The sequence below is a fragment of the Desmodus rotundus genome, chromosome 1, assembly GCF_022682495.2.
Source record: "Desmodus rotundus isolate HL8 chromosome 1, HLdesRot8A.1, whole genome shotgun sequence".
In the NCBI taxonomy this organism is placed as follows: Eukaryota; Metazoa; Chordata; class Mammalia; order Chiroptera; family Phyllostomidae; genus Desmodus; species Desmodus rotundus.
The window spans coordinates 48,149,339-48,161,792 of record NC_071387.1 but is presented as its reverse complement, the minus strand read 5'-3'; the positions used below and the strand labels follow the sequence as shown (position 1 = coordinate 48,161,792).

Genomic DNA, 12,454 nt, shown 5'->3' with positions numbered 1-12,454 from the left:
CGGTCCATGGCCCGGGGGTGGGGGACCCCTGACTTAGAACACTGGGGCCGAATTCCTTTCGTTCTACCTCAGAATCCCTGTGCTTCTGTCCCGAGAGTCTTTGCTTGGCCTTCGTCCAGTATGCTGCCATCTTCCTAAAGATGCCATCTCATCAGGTGAGCCTCTCCCTTACACTTTCAATCTCTGACCTTCAGTAGATTCTTCTCCTCTACTTTAATGCAGGCTCGAGACTTCTTATACTGAAAACATTACCTTCCCTCTACTATGCCACTGCTTTGACACATCAACCTCTCCTCTTTTACCATCTGACTTATTAACAAAGAAGTCTGCCTTCACTGCTGCCCATGTACATCAGCTGGCTCTCTTCAAACCTCGAAGCCTGGCTGCCACTTCCACCTACCGCAAAGATAACCAAGGAAAGCAGGCATCAAAGCCAGTGGTGTTCCCTTCGTTGCACCCCACCCACATGGGGTGTGCTGTAAGAGTGACAAGTGATGGTATCTTTCCTTGCGTCCATGACACCATACTACTGCTAGCATTTTTCTCCAGCTGCCCCTGTTTAATATTGTTCTCCTTTTCTTTCTCTTTCCCTCCAACACATAGACACCCCCCTCAAGGATCCTACCTTAACCTTTTGCTTCTTCTCACTTCCTTTTCTTTATTGGCCTGTCCTGAGACACCAAAATTGCTCCCAAGTGATGATTTACTAATCTCTCTTTGCAGCTCTAACCTGTCTTCAAAGACTGACAGCCATATTCTAGTCCCTTCGTTTGGACAAACCTGTCATGCCCAAATGAAGCTTCTTTTTGCTCCTCTTTCTCATTCTCCTCTGAACCTTTGCCAATGACCTGATCATGCTCTCAGCTGAGCCTGACAATGGCCTTTGACTTCCTTGCCAAGGGTTCAGATTATTCCTGCACCTGTTTCTTGAGTCTGTCTCTTCCTCTTCACTCCCACTGCCTCATTTCCTCTTACCCCTAATTTGATTACAGTCTAGCTGGTCTCGCTACCACTAGTCTTCTCTCATTTCATGACATTCAGCACAATGCTGTAAGATCATCACTCTAAAGCACAGATCTGATCCTGCCGACACTCCTCCTCAGAAACTTTCCATGGCTCCCTGGTACCTACTGAATAAAATCCGCATACAAGTTGCTCCACACCTTGAAAGAACTTCTCTTATTGCCTCTCTCATTACATCTTGTGGTATTCCCTGTGCTCCAGTCAAAGCACACCAATCTTTGTTCTCTTAGTGGGGGAAAGGCACACACCTTTCCACCACTAAGTCCGCTGCACGGTCCTCCCCAAGGGTGCCCTTTCTTCTCTGCCAGCCCAAATGCCACCTGCGTAAATACAGCTCAACTTCTCTTTCATGTAAACGTCCCTAATTCTTCCACTTGAAGTTACTGGTGTATCTTGTGAACTCCCACAGCATTGCAGATATATGGCTTTTTCAGCATTCGACCATTTCCCGCCATTTTTATAGTTAGCTACATGCACCACGCCCTGTCTCCCCTTCCAGACCATGAACTTCCTCTGGGCAGGATCTAAGTCTCCTTACTCTTCAAACTGCCAGCTCTCCCAACATTTCCCAATCCCTATCCAAAGGTATATAGTGCCTGAGCTGTAATAGGCAATTAACAAGTATTTGAAGTTAATGATGGTAACTCAAAGGGTTAACTATGGATTTTAGGCTTGAAATTATCTCAAGTTTAGCAACAATCACTTTTTCCTTATAGAACACAAGTCCCGTCTCCCCCATCGTTTATTCCTTTTGGCCCCATAGGTCAGTTTTCTAATGTCTTTTATCTGCAAGTCTTCTGAAAAACAACTTCTTTAAGAGATGCAATAATGAAAAAGAAAAGCATTAATGCTACTTTAAGTGAAGAAAACACATCCATCAAAACAAATGGCTGGTTGCAGGCTCAGGCACACAACTGCACACCCGAGTGAATTACAGGATTCAAGCCACCACGAGGAACCTTCCCAGTCCAATCTTTGGAAAAGCCAGGCACTGCATTGTACAATGACCACATCTGCGTTAGAAAGGAAATCACTAGCTCCTGAGTCGTCAGTGGTGCTGCTGTGTAATTCTTCTTTTCCTAAGCAGTTTATTTACCCTGGTAATCCCTAATATTCTTAAACTTTCTTATAAGATGTTTATATAGGTGGAATTTACATACAAATACATAAAGACAACTTCTTGACTTAAAAAATCTCTTAGAATGCCTTTTAAATTCCTTAAGTACTTTTCTGAGAAAGAAATTGGCAGAACTAATAAGAGAGTAAAGAACTAAGATTCAAAATCCATTTTTATAAATCTATCCTTAAATCTTGGACAAGCTCCAACAACCTCACATTAAAATTTTAGAAGGCTTGACTCGAAGGACGTAGGGAAGTTCGATGTCCACACCTGGTCTGTATGTCATCATTTATTATCAGAAGATAAATGGGAAGAAAAACCCATACGTGGATAACCCTAGTTTTATTACTTTCAATGCAGCAGTGATATCGTGCAACGATCGCTAAACCCAAACAAAATTTTTTAAAAACTCAAAGAAAGAAGCCTCTGGTGCCAATGTGCTGTATATTTTCTCGTGTAGCTGTGACAGCTACAGAGAGGACAGGGGCAGCCAGTTTGGACTGTGACAGCAATGCAGTAGAATGTCAGGTGTTACAGTTCAAATGTGTTCTAAGCAGGTAAATCCAGTCCCACCCCATTTTAACCAAGAAGTATCAATATATTAAGTTAAAGGTGCACTCATTTCTACAAATACCACAAGAGAAATACAGGTGCTGGGAAGTCAAACTGCAGTAGACACACACAGGAATATGCTATCTCCCTTCCTATCTCCCTACCCAAGCCACACAAGCCTATCTTTATTACGCAGAGGCAATTAAACAGCTATAGACTCTAGATGCAGTTCTCTGTCCTGGTTCCCACTAGGTGACTTATCGACAGCCTGACATTTGCCAAATTCCTTATCAGCAGGCTACATTGGCTGGGAAAGCAGGCTTCACCAACTGGGGTCCCCATCACCTTGGGTCTTGGGGGATTTCAGTTTCCGAATGATACATGGCACCACCTAGCCATTGTGAAAGCTGGGAGAGTGAATGTCTCTGGCAACAGAAATAAAGTATCCTTTTTCCTAAGGAAAATGCCCTGCCGATCTAACCATGATCGACGAAGTACCAAATATTTCTCAGTATGATCTTGTTCTTTCTAATTAGCGCCCCCCCCCACCTCCAAATCTCTCTATTCACCCCTCCAGAGTTCATTCTGCAAGGCCCAGCATGAAGACCACCCATTCTTCAGCCATTAGTTTCCAGCGTTTAAATGTGGAATGGGAAGGTGTAGTTGGCATTCAAAGTTGTGGGGATTGAGAAAGGAATGTGGCCATTAAAGACCCTTCTCCTCCAAGTCAGACAAGAGATAAACAATAGAAACTGCAGAGTCAGGGCAGCCAAGACCCTTACAGAGGAGAGAAGTGTCACAGGATGGAGACTCCCTTCAAAACCAGGGGCACCAGCAAGCCCAGAAGGGGTAACCGTTATCCTATTTCCCTGCCATGTGCCCAAAGCCACATGCACACTTTCACATCCCCGTGTCCAGAGGCCAGAGAAAAGGGAAGTAATAATCTCTACACCCGGCCATCCACACGCGAGAGAGGAACAGAGACTGTACTCAGACTTGCAGGGGCAAAATTACAAACACCGTCCCACAGCCAGCGGTGACAGCAAGTCAGGGCACCCGCAGATCTCCAGGTTTGGAGCGCAGTTTGGGGAGCGTGGATGCAACCACACGACTATACACAACCAGACGAGTACACACTCATACACGGGCTTTTACACATCCGCCCCTACCCCACTGACCCCCTCCACACTCACACACTAAGTGCATCCTCCCCACTTCGCCGTTGCCTTCACCACACTCTCCCGGAGAGTCTGCGGAGAGATGAGGGATCCTAGCCCGGATTCCTGGAAATGTCATTCCCCAACACCTTCGGTCCGCCACCCCCAACCCCCTTGGCTGTACCTTTTACAGTCCGACCGTGTCTGTCATCAGGCCTGCCCGCTGCCCCCGATGCCCCGCATCTCAGAGCGCACCGGACACCAAGCGTCCCTACCTTCAACTCCCCCTTCCCCCGCCCCGCTGGCTCGAGGGCTAAAGGAATTGCCCCCTGGATGTCGCCGGCTGTCCTCGCTCTCGGCACTATTGTTCCAAGCAGCCCCTCTTGCACCGGGGGTACCCTTCGGTGAGGATAGCGACGACCCGGGCTCCGTCAGGGGTGGCATCACCGCCCGGCACCCCCACTCACCCGCCCCTCCCTGGCGGTGGTACCTTGCCTGACAGCTGGGTCTACGGGTCCGCGGGCCCGCGAGAGCAGGCGGCGCTAATGACAGCGCCGGTGCCAAGCCTGGGAATAAAGCTCCGCTCCAGGCGCTCCTACCTCCAGCGCCACCATCTTCTCCCGCCGCCGCCGCAGCTGCCACCGCCGCCGCCGCCGCCGGGACCGCAGCCGCCCTCGCCCAGCTCCGGGTAGGGCTCCGCAGCCGCCGCTCCGGCCCCACCAGTCCGCGGCCCCACCCCCTTCTCCCCACCCTCCCGCCCCTCGTGACGTGAGCGGGGGCCGAGCCCGGCCGGCCTGCGCGGGAGGGTGCGCGGGGGAAGCGCGCGCGCGCGCACACGCTGCATGCGAGTAGCGCCCCTGCCTCCCACGCCCACCCGCGTGCGCGCGCGGCGCGAGCCCGACGCCGCGGGGCGGTGTCCTAGGTGGAGCGTTGGCAGGAGCCGCGGCGCGGATGGGCTTGAGAGGCCTCGGTACCTCCCGCCGCCTGTCGCACCACGGGCAGTGCCTGAGCTCCTGGCCCCTCCCCCGGCTCCAGGCGAGGCGCAAGGAGCGGGAAAAGCGGTCGCATCCGGAGGGGACTGAATGGGACCTCCACCCTCCTGGGCCGAGGCCTGAGGGGGTCCCTGGTTTCTCCAGCAGCAGCTGTGGCCAACCTCTGCGCGCAGGAACAGGCCACGCTGCAGGACCACAAAGCCGGGCAGCCGCGTCGCCTCCTGCGGTGTGTTCTCTACGCTTAGTTACTTGGCGAGCTTTCCCGCTTCCCAGTCTCCTTAAATGCTGCCTGCACTCCTAGCCTGGCGGCCGTGAGAACACCCTTAGCAAAGAGGATTGACTGTGACTCTGGAACGCGCTGCAGTCCTCAGTTTTTGCCGCTAGGGGCCAAGCGTCTTGGGTTTGCAGCCTTCGAGGGGAACTGCCCAGTCTTGAGGGTGAAAAGCAGAAAGCCTCTGGATTATGATGCCAGGAAATGCTCGACCTGGTTTTTCTGCCCGCTTCTCAGTTCTGGTTAATCAGAACTTAAAGTGTATTTGAGCCTGGCTTAGGGCATCAGCCCTAGACATGGCTGAGGGGGTGGGGGTGGGGAGGACCTTTGCAGCAGGGACCAGGTGGCAGGTGCTGTGCCTTAATGAAAAGCAGTGCGCTGGACAGGCCACGGGAGACCTGTCGCCAGCCTCACCTGTAATTGGCCATGAGCCAAATCATTCCCCCTGTCGGGACACATTTCTCAGTAATAGTAAATTGTATTTACACTTTGCAAAACCCCCTTCATCCATATATTTACATTTAGTAAAATGAAGATAAGCCTTGGTTATCTAGATCCCTTTAGAAATGGATCTTTTACCAGGCCGGGTTTCCATATTATTTTAAGCACAATGGCGACAGAAAAATGTGGGGGCATAGCCTGAAGCATTCTCAAATTCTTGTGTTTTAGCTTTAAAATTCGTATGAATATCGCATTCTACTTCATATTTTTTGCTTTAATAAAGAAAAATAGCTCCTCCTTCTCCCAAAAGATCTTTTATTAAAGTTGAACTATTATATATAAGGAAGATGCAACATTACATATTCATTTTTTTCAGTAAATATTTATTCAGCACGTATTCCACACACAGACCTTGTTCTCCACAGTACCCTGGAGGAAACAGCTATTAAACAATCAGACTAATAATTAGATGCAGCTGCGATAAATTCTCAACTGCAAAGGTTCTCAGGGTTCCCCGGGAGACCTAATCTAGACTCCAGGATTAGATGAGGCTTTCCAAGGAAATGACCTTTCAGGTTGCCCAGGAGGGCAGCAGAGAGACACTTCCAGGTAGGGAGAAGAAATGCGCAGAAGCCCACCAGGTGGGGCTGAAGTCAGGAGTGTGCAATGGGCTGAAGAAGTGGGCAGCAGCCTCCAGAACCCGCAGGACGGTTTGGGCCATTTTAAATAAGGAGGTTTTATTCTGATAAGCCTTGGAAGGTCATGCAAGGCCAGACCAGTTGGGAGCGGGTGGATCTGATAAGATTTCAGTTCTTGAAAGATGGTGGAAAACCCATTCACGAAGGTTAGGGACCAGACTGGAGAGACTGAGCGCAGGACACATCCCTGCCTGTGCCACTTGGTGAATGTTCTGGGTTTTCAGTTTCTACACTAACTGCTGCTCTTTTGCGTTGTTTAAGTTCTTGCCTCTGCTTTCACAGTTACCAGTCCGAGGGGCTTTCAGAGTGCTTCTCTGTGATAGTCCCTATTCTTTTACTTTTCATCTGCAGTGGCTGTAGGAACGAAATTAACTAACTTTGCTAGAATTTCGAGTTACACGAGGGAACATAGGTTCTGAGTGAGAGAATCTTTTCTGTGCATGTGCTTGGTGTTATTCCGTTCATCTCAGAGCTCTTTCTGCTTATTTCCTACGTTTGCATTGTTTCCACTGAGACAATGTTCCTTGATGCATGAGTGAAAGATACATTATTGTTTTAATAATACCTTCCCCTCAACTCTTGCAGCACATGATTTTTGTGCTGATTAAAGAAAGTATGTGAAATTACTCTGCAAAGTATTAAGTGCCATATAAAGAAAAGTAATAATTATTATAATGGCAGCTTAGAGACCTCTGAAACTAATTAGTTACTAAATATTCATATCTGGAAAACTCCCTCCTTCCTCCTTCCCTCACCCCGCAACAAAAAAACCGAATATGCCTTTTCCCCATTGACAGTGTGAATCACTGACTTAGGGTTCATGTTGCTCTTGGTGCCTTGGCAGGCAGGAAACTCAAAGCCAGATTTGCAGATCATTGTAGGAAATGGGTGGACCCATATGACATTCACTTCTATATCTGAGTTCTTCCTTTGGCCTTGTCTTCTATCTATAATTTTCCTGTGCCTGCTTTATTGGTATTTTTATACTTTATTATAGGTATTCTTATAGCCACTTCAAATATTTGTATCCACCTACTTATAACAAGGGTCAAAGAGGCTTTTCAGTATTTCAGAAGCAGTCCAGAAAGCACTGGCAACCTTCCAGCCATTGTAGCAGGTAACAATACTATCGGCACTGTGCCAAGTGACTAGGGTTTAAATTAAAGCTACGTCCAGTGTTGCATGTGGATCAGAAGTGTCTATGCCTTTTAGTTTAGAGCCTCATATGACAGGCAAACCCGTTTGTCTTCTGCTGGCTCATAGATCATTTATCTCCTCCAGTGTGATCTCTGAGGCTACAAATTCCTTCAGTCTGCCCTGTCCCTACAAGTGTATCTTACTGGTACCAGCCAGCACTCTTTGTGACTTGGTTAAGATGGCAGGGATCCATGAACTTTTATTCATTTAGGTTTATTTTTGTCAGTAAAAACCAAAGATTCCAGGATCCACTGAATTCATTCAGACTTCATGAGAGTATGACCGTGTCTTTCAGCCTTTCATATGATTCTGGACAACCCGAACTGGACTTCTCTCTTCTGACAGCAGTAGAAACTTTTCCTTGTTTTCAAATTCCTTAGAGATTGTCCTTTGTTCTCTCTCTCTCAGCCCTTGCATTTAAACTTATGAGCTGAGGTTGTATGTAGGCCAAATACTCAGCCACCTTCGAGTAACGAGGTTTTTCTTCAGGATTTCAGTTCTGCTAACATTTGGTAATCCAGCAACCTTTCTAATCTATAGTATAGACAGTTTTGTCACAGGATTTAAAATGTATCAATAAAATAAACAAGTATGAAATGTATATATCCTAAACTTCAATATATTTACGTTTATGTGCTGATTCTTATTTTACCAGCTTTTTCTCTGGACATAAATTCTGCCCTGGCTTCAGATAGGTCCCTTTCTTTTCCTTTCTATTCTCCAAACATATCAGGCTCCCTCTGTCTTTTCGGTGAATCACATTCCCTGTGCCCTTTAATGATCCCACCCAGAATTTTGTACTGTGGTTATGTTTAGTTGATACATTGGAAGGCATCCTGGTGCCACATGGTACTTCTACCTCTGGAAATAACATTTCTGAGCTAAGAGTGTCATGGGAACATATTGTCTTTTTAAAATGGTTATATGGCCACCCCAGAAGCACCCTTCATGGCCAGTGGCATGGCTCCACTCCCACTCCCCAAACTGCATGGCTGATCGAGGCCAGAGCAAGATCTAGGAACCACATGGAGAGGTTCCACTAGCCTGTTCATCTCAGGCTTACAACAGTGAAAAATGGGAAACTTGCACCTAAATGCACAGTAATAAGGAAATTGGTAGATAGGTTGATATATCTTTGTTTTTAAGAATAACATTTTATTCTTAAATGTATTAATGTTTAAAAATAATTTTTTCTAGTCTATTTCAAACTTTCTTTGTATTACATTATGCATTTTTAAAATTATTTTGTTTTTCAATTACAGTTGTCTGCATTTTCTCCCCACCCCTCTACCCAACCCCAGACAAACCCACCTCCCTCCCCTGCTTCCACACTCCCCCTTGGTTTTGTCCATGTGTCCTTTATAGGAGTTCCTGAAAACTGTTCTCCCCACTCTCCCTTCCCCCCTCCCCTCTGGCTGTTGTTAGATTGATCTTAACTTCAATGTCTCTGGTTATATTTTGTTTGCTTTTTCCTTCTGTTGACTATGATCCAGTTAAAGGTGAGATCATATGGTATTTATCCCTCACCGCCTGGCTTATTTCACTTAGCATAATGCTCTCCAGTTCCATCCATGCTCTCACAAAGGGTATAAGCTCCTTCTTTCTCTCTGCTGCGTAGAATTCCATTGTGTAAATGTACCATAGTTTTTTGATCCACTCATTTGCTGATGGGCACTTAGGTTGCTTCCAGTACTTGGCTATTGTAAATTATGCTGCTATGAACAGTGGGGTGCATAGGTTCTTTTGCATTGGTGATTCAGGGCTCTTAGGGTATAATCCCAGCAGTGGAATTGCTGGGTCAAAAGGCAGTTCTATAGTGGCATGTTATGCAGCCAGTGAAGATACCGCATCCACAGATTTTGTTAACATGAAAAAAACTTAAATTCTCCTCTTAACCAAAAAAACCTGGGTACAAAATTATGCAGGCAGTTGATCACAACCATTACGAAGTTCCCAGGAAAAAAGTGCATCAAAATGATACTGCTATTCCGCTCAAGTAGAAAGAGGGTTATTTTCCTCTTTCTATGTCTTGATAGTTTATTATTTATTTTCGCAATGTACATATGACCTTAACAATTTGAAAAAATAAAATTATTTAAAGTATCATTGTAAAATTCACACCACCACCATTGCATTTCCACAGTACTTTTTCCAGATTGGATCCATCCCTCCAGGCTTATTTCAGATACCATATTCTTCAAGAAAACGTTTTCAGATTGTGTTGTTCTCATTGATATACCTATTGTCTGAGCGTTTGTGAGCAGCCTTCTCAGCCTTCCAGCCTCTCTGCAATGCCAGGCTATAAATAGACAAATTGATAAAATTGTTTGCTCACTGTGTTTAACATCTGCTTACATACTTGGTTGTTTCCCAATTTATTTCAGTAGTAAAATAACTAAAAATTATAGCCATCTGGTAGGAACACCATAAATACTGATATATTTAATTCACCCTAAAAACTGGAAACAATTTTATCAGAGGAAACTATCACTGCTTTATATAAAAGATAACATTACAGCCAGGAGTATATGCCCCCCTCCATATGTATTTGGTACAGATTTAGATGCTTTGCCATCTTAACAAATAAGTAGTAGTAAACACCAATGGCTTAAGGAAGGTGTATAGGACAAAAATCTAAAATAGAGAAAATTCTAATAACCATTTTTTAATCAATTCATAACCAAGAAACGGGCTATAGCTGCCATTTCAGTCAGGAGACACCGCAGTGCCGTTTCTAGCATAGCACTGACATGTGGGGGTGTGGCATCCGGTCACCGCTCCGTCCCTGCTTTCTGTGAGCTACTCTGTTTCAGGTGTGTTCCTATCTGCTCCCCGACTAGTCCTTTAGTCTTAGTGACCAAGTGTCAACTCCGTTCCCTCCACCGAACACCTAGCGTGTAGTAGAGGACCTAGGAAGTACTCATTAAATACTTGTTGGCTTGTTGCTACATAGACTAACCATCCTTGCAGTTACTCCAGTTCAAGAACATCATCAAAGTGATTTATTTGCCATTAAAATAATGTTTTCCTAATGTTACTCTTTTATTGGCATTAAATAGCCTTTGAAAAAAGTTATAGATATTTCTATTGACTCAAAAATAAGAAGCCATGGTAAGGCTCTAATAGTAAATAAAATCAGTGTTAACGATTTCATCAGACCTTCATCCCCTCTGCCAGACAAAGGGGTCCCTCCTCTCTCTTTCTCTCTCACCCAGCCCCTCCCCCCGACACACACACACAGAAGTGAGATCTTGTAAAATTCAATTTAGTGTAAGCATTACCTTTTGGGAGATTTCCCCATATGATTGCCCAGTCTCATTATTCAGGTTGAGCAATAACTATACAACGAAGTCATGACCATATTGAAAATTTCCGGTAGATTATACTGTCAAAAAAAGGCAGACAGACCTTTAATCAAATATTTCCAGGGAAGTACACTGGCTGTAATAAAGGATGTACAAGTGGCGTTTTTGTTACTATAGTTTGTTTTGCTAAGTACAATGTGTTCAGAGAATTAAATCAATCCTCTACTTTCTAGAAGTCAGATCTATAGTTAAACGAGCAAAAATGCAGACACTTTCCTTAAGTTTTGTTTCCTAATTGTAAAAAGAAAAGGAATTATGATGACTTAGATTTGATGATGTGTGTCTATTTTAGAGCACCATGGGGACAGAAATGTGTCTGCTTCCAGAAAAACAACAGAGATCATCCCCTCAATGGACAAACCTTCTGAAAGCTGAAAAGAAAGGACCTAGGGTCTTTGGCTTTTTCTGTTAGGTGGAAAACTGACTTTTAAAAAGGAACATTAGCATAAACTTAAAAAAATACTTTCTTTTTTTTTTAGTCCCCAGAGAGATTTAACTTCTTTCAGCTTCTACCTCAAAATCATATCTTTTTTTTATTACTTTTTATTTTTTATTAAATCCGACCCTGGAGATGCTTCTAAGTTAGGTCAGTTTTGCCGTGGATTGACTTTTGAAAGCACATTTTAATTTCAGCATTCCTGCAGCAGAGCACTGCTAAATTGAATAGGCTGTGGTTATGGGAACTGCAGCAACTGAGATGGAACCAAGAAATCTGTTACTAGAGAAACCTTTTGAGAGCGGACTGATTTTAAGTCACTCTCAATAAGGTCTGATAGGTTAAGGAATAACATGCTCCAGGATTCAGAAAAGCAGCTTCTCACTCTTCCCTGCCATCAGGGAATTATTTTCATCCTCCCGCTGCTGCAAGCCTGTCAAGAAGACGGAATTGAAGTGGGTCTCTGTGAGCTGGGTAGCGTGCATCGGAACCTTGTGCAGCAGTAGAGTCCTCTCGCCAAGTGGATGGATAGGTAGCGCTGTGCTCCCAGCATCAGGGATGTGTTTTAATTTTATTTGCATAGGCTTCTGGATAGTCTGCTAAAAAGAGAGAGAGAGAGAGAGAGAGATGGTTGAGAGATTTCAGTTATAGATTATCTTGATCAGTGTTGAATCTTAATAAAGTAAAAAGTTAAGTATTTCCCAAATGCTTCCATGGCTCACTAATTCTGAGAGGAAGACAGTGATTATTATGTGGGAAAAAAATGTTCCCAGATCAAATCAGCCTCGAGAACCCTGCAGTAAACTAAATTTCATAGTTTTTTTGTTGTTGTTTTGTTTGTATCTGTTACAGGGCTTCTATGAGTCTTTAACTGTGAATTTCCAGGAGGAGAAGAGAGATGGAAGATCTTAAATGTTTAGTGTTCCCTTGCCAAGAAATCTTTCGGGGGCCAGGGGAGGCTGTGTTTTGACGTTCATGGGCCCCTTCCTTCATAAACAAAATTAAGGATTACATTTTGTAACTGTGTTGGTATAAAGCTGAATATATTAATATTATATAATAAAACACTTTATTTGAACTAAATTATTTTTGCTTCTAACTTTAAAAAATTATATTTTTGTGGACCCCTAAAAGTAGGTATTGTAGAGTCTAGGAATTGAACCTACTCTAGCAGGTTACACCTGGGGACAGGTGAGTGCGAC

General features: G+C 44.7%; 1 protein-coding gene across 4 annotated transcripts in view; it reads right to left on the bottom strand.

Moving 5' to 3' along the window:
* The window catches only part of APBA1 (amyloid beta precursor protein binding family A member 1), a 193,998-nt gene extending 189,422 nt beyond the window's left edge, over positions 1-4,576 (bottom strand). For 3 of the 4 annotated variants that reach the window (XM_024555200.4, XM_045191248.3, XM_045191246.3), the window contains exon 1: positions 4,343-4,575. The gene's annotated coding sequence lies outside the window, so the exon portion shown is untranslated. Of the gene's footprint in view, positions 1-4,342 lie in introns of all 4 variants that reach the window. The other variant, XM_045191237.2, reaches the window with a different exon arrangement.
* Between the last annotated feature and the right edge of the window lie 7,878 nt (positions 4,577-12,454).